Below are 14845 nucleotides of genomic sequence, written 5' to 3' on the forward strand. Positions count from 1 at the left end.
GAAAGAATTTCAAATAAACCAGAGTCTGAAAAAATATTCATCCAGACTATTGATGAATACTTACAACGAATAAATAAATGTAAAGATCAGCAGGACAGGATCACCAGCCGTTCATTTACTAAAATGGAGCTAAATTTGTTATTCATAAGCAACAGTTTAAAATTCAGATTAGAGGTCACTGAAAGATTTGGAGTACTGGGGTAAGGGAGAAATATTCCCCAGCAAAAGTTAACTAACAGTCAGTGGACCAAGATTCTGATCTCAATTATACTGATATAAATTTGGCATCAGCCTACCAAGGTCAGAATCTGGCTTTAGATTTACAAACAGGAAAAGGCAGAGAAACGTTTAAAAATGTAGAAAAGCTGTACAATGGTGAAAAATTACTTCATTTTCAACTTTAAAGCCAGGAGAACCCAAAGATAAGAAGACTTCGAGGCTGTTCAGAAAAATGCCTGCCCTGATCATAATGGTTGTATTTCTTATTCTGAAAAAAGAAAAGAAAATACTGATCAGAAGCTACCAAGGAAATCGAGGTCAAAAACATCAGGGCAGTTCAATTTCGTATAAATTTTTCCTAAAAGTACATTCATTCAACCAAAGTCCTTTATAAATGAAATACAGACAAGAAACACCTTCCCCACCATTGAAATGTAGCCACCTCTGGGGCTGAAGGCAGCAATTTAGCAGACAGCTAGCTAGCTAGCGAATCTCCTGACTTCATACTCAGCAGAATGAAGGGAAGAGAAATTTTGTCAAGGACACCACTGGTTTTCAGGTCTTATGTAAGACTCACACATAAGTAAACTGTATGGAACTGAATTTATCTTCCTTAGAAGGATGTAAAACTAAGTTAAGCCTGGTGGGATTCAAATCTGTGATACCAGCAAATGTAGGCATAACAAACTCAATGTGTTTAAATCACTAATTCATCCCCTTTAGCTATGTGAAAATCAAGCATTGAAATAAATCCACTATACATGTAAAGATTTGAATGTCTAAAAAGAAGTTGATTGTTTTTCGTTATCTAAGCATAAAAAGATCTTCTGAATGATATTCTCAAGGCATAAAAATATTCATCAATGGCAAAATTAAGTTTGATAAAACTTTTTTTTTTGCAAAAGGTCTCTTTTTGGTCATGCACAAGCAATGCAGATTTTCAATGCAAATTTTTTCAGGAAATTACAAACATCTGAAAAGATGGGCTCTGAATGAAAGTGACTTTTCCACCATAATTATAGCAGAATGGCAATTCTACCATCACCATAAGCGTATTCTACCGCAATGCTGTAATTACAAAGCCAGACTCAAAACACTTGAAAAAACAGTCAGAAGATAGAACAGGCATGTAAAATTAATGCCTCAAGAACAGAGCAAGCAGCATCTTAGAGAAAGGCTATAGTCATGGTGATGTATCCTCCTGGATGTTTCATAAGTTATTGTCAGGAGTGAGTGAACCCTCCCCCTCCCACATCTCTAGAGCATGAGTAATTCCATATTTGAGGTCAGGAGGCCCACAAAAAGCAGTGGCTTTTCCCCATGGAGTCTGCTGTCTAACTGTCCAGACCTCCATGATGCTAAATGCCCTCCACCCCCGTTAAGAGTTTGGAAGGGTAGGAAGGTTTGGCATTTTGAAAGGGGAGGGATGGTCCAATGCTTAGAGCACTAGCCTAGGACTTAGGAAACCAGGTTCAATTTTCTTCTCCTCCACAGACTGTGTGTGTGACCTTGGACAAACCATTAGTGTCTCAGTTCTCCCATCTGTAAAATGGGGATAATATCACTGTCCTAACTTACATAGGTGTTGTGAGGACCAATACATTAAAGATTGTGAAACAGATACTACAGTGATAAGGGCCATTAAAGTACCCAGGACAGACAGGACCTGTTCCTGCAAAATCTAAGAGGAAATAATTAAGGCCTGATCAAAAATCCACTGAAGTCAGTGGCAGTATTTTCAATGAATTCTTTGGCCTTTGGAGTGATCCCTTAATGAACACTCTCTTACCAGAAGGGTAATGGAATTTTCTTGTCATAGTTACTAGTGTCCTAGGAACAGGGCCGGCTCTAGGCACCAGCAAAACAAGCAGGTGCTTGGGGTGGCACATTTCTAGGGGCGGCATTCTGGCGCCGGCCAAGCTGCCCCTAGAAATGTGCCCCTGCCACCCCAGTCACCTCCGCCTGCTCCCCTGAGTGCGCCGCTTCAGCTCCTCTTCTCCCCCCTCCCTCCCAAGCTTGCCACGCACGAAACAGCTGTTTCACGTGGCAAGCCTAGGAGGGAGGGAAGGACGGAGGGAGGAGAAGCCGAGCGGCAGCGCGCTGGGGCAGGCTGCGGCGGTGGAGCAGAAGTGAGCTGGGGTGGGGAGCGGTTCCTCTACTCCCCCCCGTTACTTCCTGAGCCCACCCCCTCACTCACCTCCGCTCCGCCTGCTCCCCTGAACGCGCTGCCTCTCCCTTGCCTGAGAGGGAGGGGGAGGAAGCTGAGCAGCAGCATGTTCAGGGAAGCAGGCGGAGCGGAGGTGAGCTAGGGCAGGGAGTTGCAAGGAGGGAGCTGCAAGAAGCAATGCGGGGTGGGGGAAATGCGGCACGCTTGGGGGAGGAGGCGGGGCCAGGGATTTGGGGAAGGGATTGGGAAGAGGCGGAGTTGGGGTGGAGCCGGGGGCTGGGGGGCATGAAAAAAAGCGGGGGTGGCCAAAAATTTTTTTGCTTGGGGCTGCAAAAATCCTAGAGCCGGCCCTGCCTAGGAAAAACCTAGTGCCATCACTACTATGTAATGTAAACTCAGCCTTATTTTTATTTATTCCCTTTCAACTTTTACAACACAATATAAGAAGAGTAAAGAAAAAGGCCAAATGAAGTGTGTCTGTAAATATTTCTCCACTCTCTTCCATTTTTATTTTCCTCTGCATCAATTTCAAAGATGCACCAATAGAGCCAAATTGCATTTTTTATTGACAACTCAAGATTCCTGCACTAATAGGTTTCTAAATCACCTGCTCTTTTAGAAGGCTCTTTCTGGTGTTCACTGTGTACATCGTAGCTTCATTTGAGATGGAGGCTAATTAAAAATAGTTCTACACACACACACACACAAGGAGTCAGACTTTATTAAACTACTGGAGCAGCGCAGTCTTTGTGCAGCACTGTCCTCATTACTAAAGGATAATAAATGTCACAACATATTATAAACAACAGTCGTTGTTAAGGGAAAAAGGTAAGTGATCCAGTCTGAGATTTCTTTACGTGCACTTTACGTGCACTTGTGCTGGCTTTTAAAGAGGAACTTGCATTTTAAAAAACAAAAAAAAATTTTTCACAAAATTCCGAATACTGCCTTTAAATATATTATAGAGAGAGAGCAAAGAATAAGCTGTTGCTTCAAGTTTTCTGGGTGGGAAAGCCACAGTCATCTGGGATATGAAACGAAGAGAAGGAAAGAAAAGTAGGGAACCAGACACATGTGAGACAGAAAGTGGGGATGGGATAAGAGGAAATAGAAGGGAGCAGGAGACATAGGTGACAGGAGTTGCACCATATCATTTTTAAAAATTGTAAGCCCAACTGCCACTGCATTTCAGTATTCTCATTCACAACCATCACTCTATTGATTAACGAGGTTGACAGTGACCTCACTGTCTGGAATTGCAGCTACTCACTGGAATTGCAGCTTCATAACAGTTACAAGTCCATAATTTTTATCCCCTCTGAGCAACTATTGTTTTTATGAGAAACACTGTGACACCCTTTCCCATCATCGTACCTGCTGCTCATATAGTGCTGTGCTCGCAGTCACCATCCATCCTAGCACATAAGGACTCCTGAAGAGTTGGAGTGGCTGCCTTACAGCCATGAGGTCACCTCCATACCACCACCAAGAGGCCTCTGGTGATCCAGGAAGATTTACAATGCACAAATCATTAGAGACCCAGCACAGAAATCAGAGCCTCTGGCTCTCCAGAGCTCTCTCTTTGTTTATTTTTCATGAAGGAGGAGGAGATTTGATTTAGATATTTCCACACAATGTAATTTAGAAAGAAACGGAGGGATTTTCCAGACATAGCTGGGCACCAAAGGCCAGTTTACTATCAGTCCACAATCACTGACTAAATCTTTCCAGTACTTGCGGATGGCTACAAAGACAAACTGCTTGTTTTGACAAAATTCAATGCATTTTGCTAGAATGACTGTCTCCTGGGAGTACTCATTTTAATAATGCATAAATCTCACTAATGAGAAGTATTCACAAAGTGGAGAAGAGACCCCACCCCCTAGGAAACAAGAAAAGATGAAGCACAATTAGACAGGAAGGGAAGCATGACTATCGTGCCAAAGAGATGTGCCATGCAGTGTTTTGATATATGTCAGAAATGCCAGATTTGATATATGCCAGGCTAAAGGTATGCGCAAATTTTAACTAAGCATGAAGCAGCTGGTATTGAAGAGTGCTGCATGTTTAAAGGCTACAAGCTTGAATCTGGCCACACCAATTGTCATAAATATAAAGGGAAGGGTAAACCCCTTTGAAATCCTTCCTGGCCAGGGGAAAGCTCCTCTCACCTGTAGAGGGTTAAGAAGCTAAAGGTAACCTCGCTGGCACCTGACCAAAATGACCAATGAGGAGACAAGATACTTTCAAAAGCTGGGAGGAGGGAGAGAAACAAAGGGTCTGTCTGTCTGTATATATATATATATATATATATATGCTGGTCTTTGTCGGGGATAGACCAGGAATGGTGTCTTCGAACTTTTAGTAAGTAATCTAGCTAGGTATGTGTTAGATTATGATTTCTTTAAATGGCTGAGAAAAGAACTGTGCTGAATAGAATAACTAATTCTGTCTGTGTATCTTTTTTGTAACTTAAGGTTTTGCCTAGAGGGGTTCTCTAAATGTTTGAATCTAATTACCCTGTAAGGTATCTACCATCCTGATTTTACAGGGGGATTTCTTTATTTCTATTTACTTCTATTTTTATTAAAAGTCTTCTTATAAGAAAACTAAAATGCTTTTTCATTGTTCTCAGATCCAAGGGTTTGGGTCTGTGGTCACCTATGCAAATTGGTGAGGCTTTTTATCCAACATTTCCCAGGAAAGGGGGGGTGCAAGTGTTGGGAGGATTGTTCATTGTTCTTAAGATCCAAGGGTCTGGGTCTGTAGTCACGTAGGCAAATTGGTGAGGCTTTTTACCAAACCTTGTCCAGGAAGTGGGGTGCAAGGTTTTGGGAAGTATTTTGGGGGGAAGGATGCGTCCAAACAGCTCTTCCCCAGTAACCAGTATTAGTTTGGTGGTGTTAGCGGCCAGTCCAAGGACAACGGGGGGGAATATTTTGTACCTTGGGGAAGTTTTGACCTAAGCTGGTAAAGATAAGCTTAGGAGGTTTTTCATGCAGGTCCCCACATCTGTACCCTAGAGTTCAGAGTGGGGGAGGAACCTTGACACCAATGAAGCTCAAAATTCAAAATGACTATTAAAAATGTAGTGTTGTAGCCGTGTTGGTCCCAGCATATCACACACACACACATACACTCAGTGGGTGAGTTAATATCTTTACCTCACCCACCTTGTTAAAAATGTACTCAGAAAAGTGATTACTCTCTGAGACAATTTTCCTCTTAAAGAGAAAGAAAATAGGAGTTACTGAATATGGCAAACAGGCAAACAGCTGAGTCACGAGCCAGAATGGGCAAAATGAGGTTCTGCTGGGGATAAGCCTTCTTGTGAAAGCCAAAGCTATACTAAAGAGAAATAAGGGAAAGGGAGAAGAAATAATACAATTCTGCTTTCTTTTCTCTGAGGAGCAGCCAGAACAAAAGTAGGAATTCTACTATGTCAAACAGCAGCAGAGCTACAGGTAGGATATAAGCAGAATGATTTGACCAGCTCTGGTTGTCAGTGACAGCCTCTCTACTCCTCCTTTACTCCATCTGAATGGGTGTTAAAGGCATAAAACTGGTTTTAGCCCTATTGCGGGAAGTGTGACTGGGACCTGGTGGCATACTGTCTGTAGAGGTATAGGCAGGCTTGCCCTAGCCACATTATTAATGTTGAAGTAGTGTTCACCAGGTGGTAGGTGCTGCACGGACACATAGGGGACACACAGCTGACTTGCCTCAAAGAGCAGCTAAACAGAAAATAAGGATAGGTGGTTAATCCTTAATTAGGGTGCTAATTTAAGATCTGGGTTCAATTCCTTACTCTACTACAGACTTCCTGTGTAACTTTGGGCAAGTAACTCATTTTACTGAGGCCCAGAGAGGCTATGTCACACTGTCTGGAGTGGCTCACAACTGAGTGCACCTTCCTCAGGGCAGACAGACAGAAAACAAGGACAGACACCCCAAACTGGTGGTATGTTCTATAATTAGATTTCAACAAGTCAGTAACAAATGTGAACTTCTGGATCACTATCCCAGTCTTACCATGGGGTTAAAGACAGTCCCCTTAGACTCTCCAGCCTATCTTGCCACCCAGACTTTGTGATAAAAGGTCCTAAACCAAAAATCACACCCTATCAGGTTTCTCCCAGTCCCAAGAGACTAGTCACTAACACCAGATCAACTGGTACTCTGGATCTTACACCAAAGACTACTATAGAATTGGCTGCCAGTGTTAACTAAAGATTTATTTATTAACTATGAAAAAAGAATGAGAATTATTCAGCAGTTAAAGGAAGTAAAATATATGTATAGGTGAATCACTGTTTGTAATTCCAAACGATGGCAGGGATGTAATAAACGGACAGTTCCCCAAAGTGACAGGTTTAGTCTCTCAGGGTACCCAGATTGTTTCTGGGGAATCTCCATTTTGGATCTGGCACACTTCCCTGTAACAGTTCAAACAGTCAGAGATAAAGGATCTTTCTTTGAATTCATATTTATATCTTCTCACAGAACACAAGCTGACAGTCCCTCTACCCATGTAGGAATGACAGGTTTCAGAGTAACAGCTGTGTTAGTCTGTATTCGCAAAAAGAAAAGGTTACTAAGTGAGCTGTAGCTCACGAAAGCTTATGCTCAAATAAATCAGTTAGTCTCTAAGGTGCTACATGTAGGAATGCACTTTGAGTCTCTGACCTCATGTCACCACACATAATGGCCATTTGCTTTGGAATTGGCACCTTTTCTGATAAAGTCCTTCATTAGCATTCCCCAAAGGCTTCTTTTATGTCTGATTAGTTATTTGGCAACAGGGGTATTCACAGCCTAAATATTAGCTATTACATTGTAACAGGAACAGAAAAGTGAAAATACCAAGTAACAATCCACTAGTTTTCATGAAGTTTAACATCTGAATACTTTTACATCTGAATACATTTAACACTTTGATCTGTACTAACACCCAAGTGAATTGGCTTGTGGCCCTGATCTGACCTGGTCTGCCAGCATCACAGGGTACATAGCACTTCCCTTCCTCAGAGGGCTGTTGTGCAGATAAATGCATTAAACGGTGGGAAGTGCTCAGATACTATGCTACGGGGGGGCCACGTAAGTACCTTAGATGGGCAGTGACAATTTCAACATCAGCTTAGGGAAAGTGAAGGAACCATTTGCTGGTAATGGCAGCAATGTTTCCCTTATGTCTGTGAGGCCTAAGAATATTGCCTAAATAGTATGGAAAAGTAAAATGTATCCAGAGAATGCAGGTACAGTTTCAGTTAAGCCAACTGGGGAGGGGGATTTCCATTCTGCCTGGCAACACAGCATCTCCACACCCACAACTGTCCAGCAGAGACATCAACTTGCAAATACAACGTCCGAATCAGAACTAACCCTGACTTGCTGATCACACTGGGGCTGCTTCTACACGGAGCATTTTCTCAATTTTTTCTGTGGCCCTAGCATCAGTGCTGCTCCATAGCTGCTAGCAGCAATGGGAGTGGTAGCACGGATTGGTTACCAGCATTATTTATTATCGTTGCATTTAGCCCTGCTTTGTAGTGGTGAAAAGGACTCCTACCAGCCTATGCCAGTCCCGTGACGGTTGCCAGCACCAACAGACCTGCACCAGTGCTACAGCAGTACTGAGAGAAGTTCCAAAACACATCAGTGGAGACCAGGCCACACAATGGGCATGACATGGTCATTAGTTCCTCCATGAGGTGTCACATACAGCACATGTACCTTCCTTATTGAATAAACATAGAAATTGCCACACTGAATCAGATACATGGTTCTTCTAGTCCAGTATCCCACCGCTGACTGTGGCCAGCACCAGTTGCTTCAGAGGAAAGTGCAAGAAAACTTGCATTGGGCAGATATGGAATAATCTGTCTTTTCTCCCTCCATCCTACACACATAGTCCCATCCTAATCCCTAACAAAGATGATCTTTAACCCTGGAACATGAGATTTAATACCTCTTCCAGAATATGTTAGCATTAACTCTCATAACTCTGGATATTCTTATTATTCATATCAATGTCCAATCCCTTTTTGGATCGCACTAAGTTTTTGGTCTCAGCAACATCCTGTGGCAATGTGTTTCACAGTTTAACACCACATTGTGAAAAAAAGTATTTTCATGTATCTGTTTTGAATTTGCTGTATTAATTTCATGGACGTCCCCTTGTTCTCATGCTATGAAACAGGAAGTTTTGAAGTGCCCAATCTACCTTCTCTAGATCATTTATTATTGTATATATTTATATTTTGATAACCCTGGATGACAGAATGTTTACCACACTTAGCAACTGGCTTTAAAAAACAACAACTTTCCTTTAAAGTTCTCAGAGTAGCAGCCGTGTTAGTCTGTATTTTCCACTGCATGCATCCGATGAAGTGGGCTGTAGCCCACGAAAGCTTATGCTCAAATAAATTTGTTAGGCTCTTAAGATGCCACAAGTACTCCTGTTCTTTAAAGTTCTGATATCAACTAGTGCATCATTTATACATCTTATGGCCATGTGAATCAGACATTACTCAATAATCACATACAAACACAGAGCAGGGAATAGAAACATCTTCCTTCAGTCCTAAAAGACACAGGCCATTGACATTTGAATTAAGGAAGATTTCCTTCAACTACCAATAGAAGATCATCCCATAGCCTCTCATTGAGTTAGTCAGCTGAGGGCAACCCTACTCCCTGCTATATACTGAGCTGTTACAGCACTTATCCCAGCATGAGCATAAACAATCCATTGTAATGTAACAGGCATAATGTATCACAACGGATTGGATATTTAAAGTACATATTTTCCTATTAACGAGTTTTAGTTGCTGCTAGAGTTAAACAGCCAGGAGTTTTGCTACCATTAAGTGAATTACTTTATTATTGAACCTTTTGTATGGATTTTGCCATACATTCCTAAGAAGTGCAAGAAGGAAGGATTACTGTATCTTCTATGAATACTGACAGTACAGGAATAGATATAAGAGACTTATCTATCTATTCTCTTGCATTAAAAGAGAATTAGAGAGTACGGCTAATGACCTAGAAAAAGAACAATGCACTAACGAAAACCCTGGTACACAGTTCTTAGCTAGCCTGTCACTCCCCACACAAGTTCTGCTGGAACTAGACACATCTGAGAATAACACTGGGGTTAGGAAAAAGTTTACACCAACCACCAGAGCATTATTAGTAACCACCAATGAACTCTTAATTGCTGAGGGGCTTTGCTATGGGGGTGGTTCATGTGTGGTCAGTTTAGAGGGGACCCACAAGCATTCTATCTGTAGTGTGGTGCACCCAGGAGGAGGGAATAGTGATTTTGTACGATGTAGGTTTGACATGACATTTATCTCCCTTGTCCTTAATTCATTCCTGATTTTATTGGAGCAATTCTTTGTGCGTTGTCATCGCCAGTCCACTCCACCAGCCTTGCCTGAGAAATGTGCAAAGAAGTGTGGGCATAACTCCTGAGCACTGCTCCCTACCCCTACTTGTTGTATATAAGTGCTGCTCAAAACTCTCATCAGCCACTAAAGAATGCATCACACTGCCAACAGTCGCAGGACTCCAACTCCCCCACAGATCTCTGTGGGCTGCCCAAGGGTGATACACATTTACCCGTCATGCCCTCCAAATGTGTTTGTGCGCATGTGTGTACACAGACCACAATACATTTGCAAAACAAGACTTTGAAAAACACTTCAAGAGGTTTTGCAAAACACAACCAGAGTCTCCTACCCCTCCTAATGAATACATCTCAATTAGTACAAAATATACAAGTACCCCTGAGGCCTGTGCAAAACCTTGTAGGGTCCAGCCACAGGAGATGTCAGCAGATCATGATCTGCAGCTTCATTTGATATCTTGATACACTCTTTTTCCTAGTATCCTCGCTAGTAAAGCGCTTATATGAACCTCATAAATCTGACTGAAAAATACTTTGGGCTGAGATTTTCCATGCTTAATCTCAGATAGTTTCTCTCTTTTTAAGTTTGAGAAAAATTCATTCAGCCACATTTCTATTGTTCAGTCATGGGGAAAGCCACGATTCCTGTCTCTGACAAATCAGAACTGGGCTTTAATAAGCAAAAATGGCTGATGCTGGAAACTCAAAATGTAATTTTTTTTTAATTTTTTTTTTGGAGAAATCAATGAGACAAGTTGTCTGCTGGCATAACTTCTTTGAAGTCAATGGAGCTGCACTAATTTATGCTAGCAAAGAATTTGGTCTGCAGTTCAGCAAAGCTTTTGAACATGAGTAGTCCCACTGAAGTCAACAGATCCCTGGTAATGCTGGAGCCACCCTAACTCATGAAATTTCCTGACTTCCGAGTGCTTGATTTCTCAACCTTAAACATTGCTGTGAATGTCAGGTTTTAGATTATCTTGCAAGATATCATGAGAGAGCAAGCAAAAGTGTTTAAAAGATAAGCCTACACAATCACAATGCAAACATTAGATTCATAGCATTCTGAAATCATCAGCTTATTGATTGAAGTTAACAACCTCATTTCTTCTTTTCCTTCATAAATCCAACTCAAGACCTTTCGAAGTTTTCACTCTAAACAACAAATAAAGAGGGATGAGAATAACACGGTTTAAAATCAGTCTTGTGTTAGAAATGTTATTGCAAAGTATTTGAGCATATCATCAAAAGAATGCTGCATTCCATCATTCACTATTCCTTACCATAAAGTGGGTAATTGGTATCATCAACATTCTCACTTGTCAGTAAAGAATAAGCTTGTGCATTGCAGCTAAAGTATCACCGGTGCTGCTGCTTCCTCAAACTGGTTCATTCCATCCCTAAAAAGAAAGTTAAACCTCCCACCTGTGTTCTGAACCCCCCCCCCCGCTTTCTTTTAAATTATCATTGTACAGAAATATCAAAATCAAATCTCCTCTTTCATGAAAATTAAAGATCTGATTTCCTTGATATTGCATTCTGTAAAAGCAAGTAAGAAACCTACACTCATAGGCTAATAATTATAATTCTGGTCTCTGTGCATCATTCACCTCACTACCCATAAGTATTAACAACATCTTGAGAATATAAGAATGTTAATATAATAATGAGTTTAAAAAAAAAAACAACCCACAGAACATACAGCCTCTTTAGACGTGGAACGTATAGTGGAATCTAATAAGCGACAAAAGCTTTTTTTTCTTCCTTGTCTGAAAGTTTTCTGCATGCTGAGATTTGTGTGTGTGTCTGTCTCTGTGAAAAGCCAGTTCTCTTTATATAATTAGCATTAAACAGCACTTGAGGCAGGAAGAATGTAATCAGCAATAATTACTTAAAAACTACTACCACCTAGGCTAATAGTTGGTGAAGAACAGTTTTGATCTGAAGTAACATACAAAAATCATTTGGGGGAGGAGCAGCTTAAAACTACAGACATTCTGCCTATTTCTTGACTGCATGGATGAATGGTTGGAAAGTTGACAAGTCCTCCCATGCATGACTGAATCTAGTCCTTGATTCAGAAGTAAATGGGGCGTGAAGCTTTGATAACTGATGTCACTAAGTGTGAATGAAAATTGAAACTAGCTTACCTGCACCAGTTATGTTCATGTAAAAAATATATATTTTGACACAGTAATGTGGTGATGACAATGTTAATTGTTCAGCACTGAACTTTTGCAACTTGAAACTACTGTACTATGTGCTTTTTATATTGTATATGGGCTCATACTCTTCCCATTTCCAACCAGAATTATCCCAGATTGTGATCAGCCCCTACACAGCCATACATGGGTGAGCAAGAAGATTCCCCTCCACAGGAGCAATGGCACTTCTCATTCAAGCCCATCTCCTGGAGTGAGCTCAGGAAAGCACATGGACGGCTTACTCTGGTTCACCCATCAGGAACAGGATGAAGGAAGAGCGAGTGGTGAGGGCCACTGAGGAGATGTGGCCATGTTCCCAGCCCCCGCAGCACTGGCCTGTGGAACAGGGCCAGCAGCTGGGAGGGGTAGCATTCTGTGTCATCCTTGTGAAGCACAAATCTCTCCAGTGCTCCATCGGGAGCCCCACATTCAGGGCTTCCAGCTACAGGCTACAAACTAGCCTTCCTTCAGTGTTACCAAGCAGAGATTACAATTTAAAACAGACAAAATAATAAATTAACTTTTCATTTGGAAGATCACATCAGCTGAGTCCTAACTGGTTGATTGTATTCCAGAAATTAGCATGAGTCCCAAAATCCTCTCTGCCCCTTGCCCACCTATGAAAAGCCAAATGCTGTCTTTAAAAAAAAATTAAACAAAAAAGTTGCACTTTTAAAATATTAACTGTCACGAGAAAAAAAATTAAGGGGTTTGAATTTTAAACAGTCTCTGATCCTGCAATGAGTTAAGCACAAGTAACTTTACTCACATGAGTAGTCCCCACTGACTTCAAGATTTGCAATATAGTTCACATCTTGGTCTATATTTTCAAATGCAAACAAACAAAAAGATTTGCAAATACATTATCTTTAAAACAAAACAAAACAGGGCTACCCTGGAAGTACAGATGAAAGACAAAACCACCAGCCCCATCTCATACAGCCAGCCTCTTGTATAGATTGATGTAGATGCAATCTTACTCCTGGAAAACAGCAAGGGGAAGAAATGGTTCGGAAAAGAAAACTGGAGTTCTCAGCCATTAAAAGCAACATGCCAGTGAAACAGCAGAATTATGAGCAGCTTTTTGGCTGAGTTCATGCCCATGATGGAAGACAGGAACAGCTAAGAAAATGTAGGGTTTCAAACCCTGGAAAACACAATAATGAAAAAATAATGAGCAGACTGCATGGCTCAGGGTCATAAAAAACATGACCGTATACATAGGCAGCTTCACCTTTAAATCAGTAGTAACATTTTCTTCTATTTCAGATTAAGATTGCTCATAGCAAGGAATGAGAGACTTTAGTCCTTGTGTATTTGACTTAATTTACTAAGTACACAAGACTTCTGTCACAGGTCAGTGCAACTGCACCTGCGTTTCCCCATCAGTGGGCCAACAAGGACACCCACTCTCAGGCTTCCGGCTCCCTAGCCGGTGCCTTTCTGGGTGGACACACATACACACACAGCCTGCTCCCTTCTGACTAAGGCTGCACACTTCTCTTCCATGTGAGGCAGAACCAAGTATACCTAGAACAAATGTCACCATGACACTCACAGGTCTGTTTTTTGCAGGTGAATACCTGTGAAGTCAAAACTGGTAATTTCACATCATTCTGACGTCAGCATAACTATCTTATGGAAAGAGATTCTGATGCCCTTACTCACATTAAGTAGTACCTTGCTGTGGGAGTAGTTCCATTAATTTCAATGGGACTAACATGTGGAGCAAGATACTATTCAGTGTGTGTGCAAGGGCACTGGAATCTGGCCCCACTGAAGTTACTATGGGCTCAAGCTGAAAACTTTCGATCCAGAACACAATCTGAATTTACCCAATAAGCAGTTCACATCCAAGGTTAATTTATTTATTTACTTTTAAACAAAGGTTCTCAGAGAAAAATTCACCACCACGCCCTCTCCCTCAACCTCTCTCTCTCTTTAAAAATGGATGAAGTCACATGATCCTCTAGTTTACTATGTTGGACTAAAAGAAAAGGAGTACTTGTGGCACCTTAGAGACTAACAAATTTATTTGAGCATAAGCTTTCGTGAGCTACAGCTCACTTCATCGGATGCATCTGCTCAAATTAATTGGTTAGTCTCTAAGGTGCCACAAGTACTCCTTTTCTTTTTGCAAATACAGACTAACACGGCTGCTACTCTGAAACCTATGTTGGACTAGTGCTTTATTTTATCCTCAATATTATCCTTTTGCTTTGGAGTATCCTCTGTGCCAAGGTGGATACTCACAGCATAAAGTCCATTCTGTGTTGCTGTGTAGCAGACTCCGACTTTTCATGGGCAGCAAGTTACCTTTTAAACACAGATCTATCAAAGCCAAGTTTTCCTTCACTAAAATGGCCTTGAAAACACTGTATTTTCCCGTTTCCTGGATGCTGCATAATGTGATGCAAGGTCAGTCACATCACATTATGTCATGTTATGTAGCAGGTCATCAGAACTTCCATGTTCAGAGATACCTGATTTTGTGCCAAATGATCTGGCACATCTCGTATTCTCATCAATTTGAATTACTTGTAGATCATTTCAGAAGACAGAATTATTGGCCACCATTCAGAAAATGCTACGTAGCCAGAAAAGCACTCAGTGGACTCTCTCATTTGTTTATTAATTGCAGAATAGACAGTTTTACGTAAAAATAATATAAATGTCAAATTAATGTATGTGCAATTTTGGCTTACATTTACTATCTTATAGCTACATTCTGCAACCCTTATTCATACCAAATAGTACTGGACTTTGCAAACAGTCTTACTGATTTCTATGGTGTTACTCAGAGTAAGAGACAGCACAGTATGAGTAAGAGACTCATTTATTCAA

At 41.1% G+C, this 14845-nt stretch overlaps 1 long non-coding RNA gene across 1 annotated transcript; it reads right to left on the bottom strand.

The window, feature by feature from the left end:
• Positions 1 to 423: 423 nt before the first annotated feature.
• Positions 424 to 11185, bottom strand: LOC140916888 (uncharacterized). Its single transcript, XR_012160681.1, has 3 exons — positions 11081 to 11185; positions 10898 to 10952; positions 424 to 487 (listed from the first exon to the last, which is right to left on the bottom strand). It is a non-coding gene; the product is annotated as an uncharacterized LOC140916888 (long non-coding RNA).
• Positions 11186 to 14845: the final 3660 nt, after the last annotated feature.

The sequence above is a fragment of the Lepidochelys kempii genome, chromosome 9, assembly GCF_965140285.1.
Source record: "Lepidochelys kempii isolate rLepKem1 chromosome 9, rLepKem1.hap1, whole genome shotgun sequence".
Taxonomy (NCBI): domain Eukaryota; kingdom Metazoa; phylum Chordata; order Testudines; family Cheloniidae; genus Lepidochelys; species Lepidochelys kempii.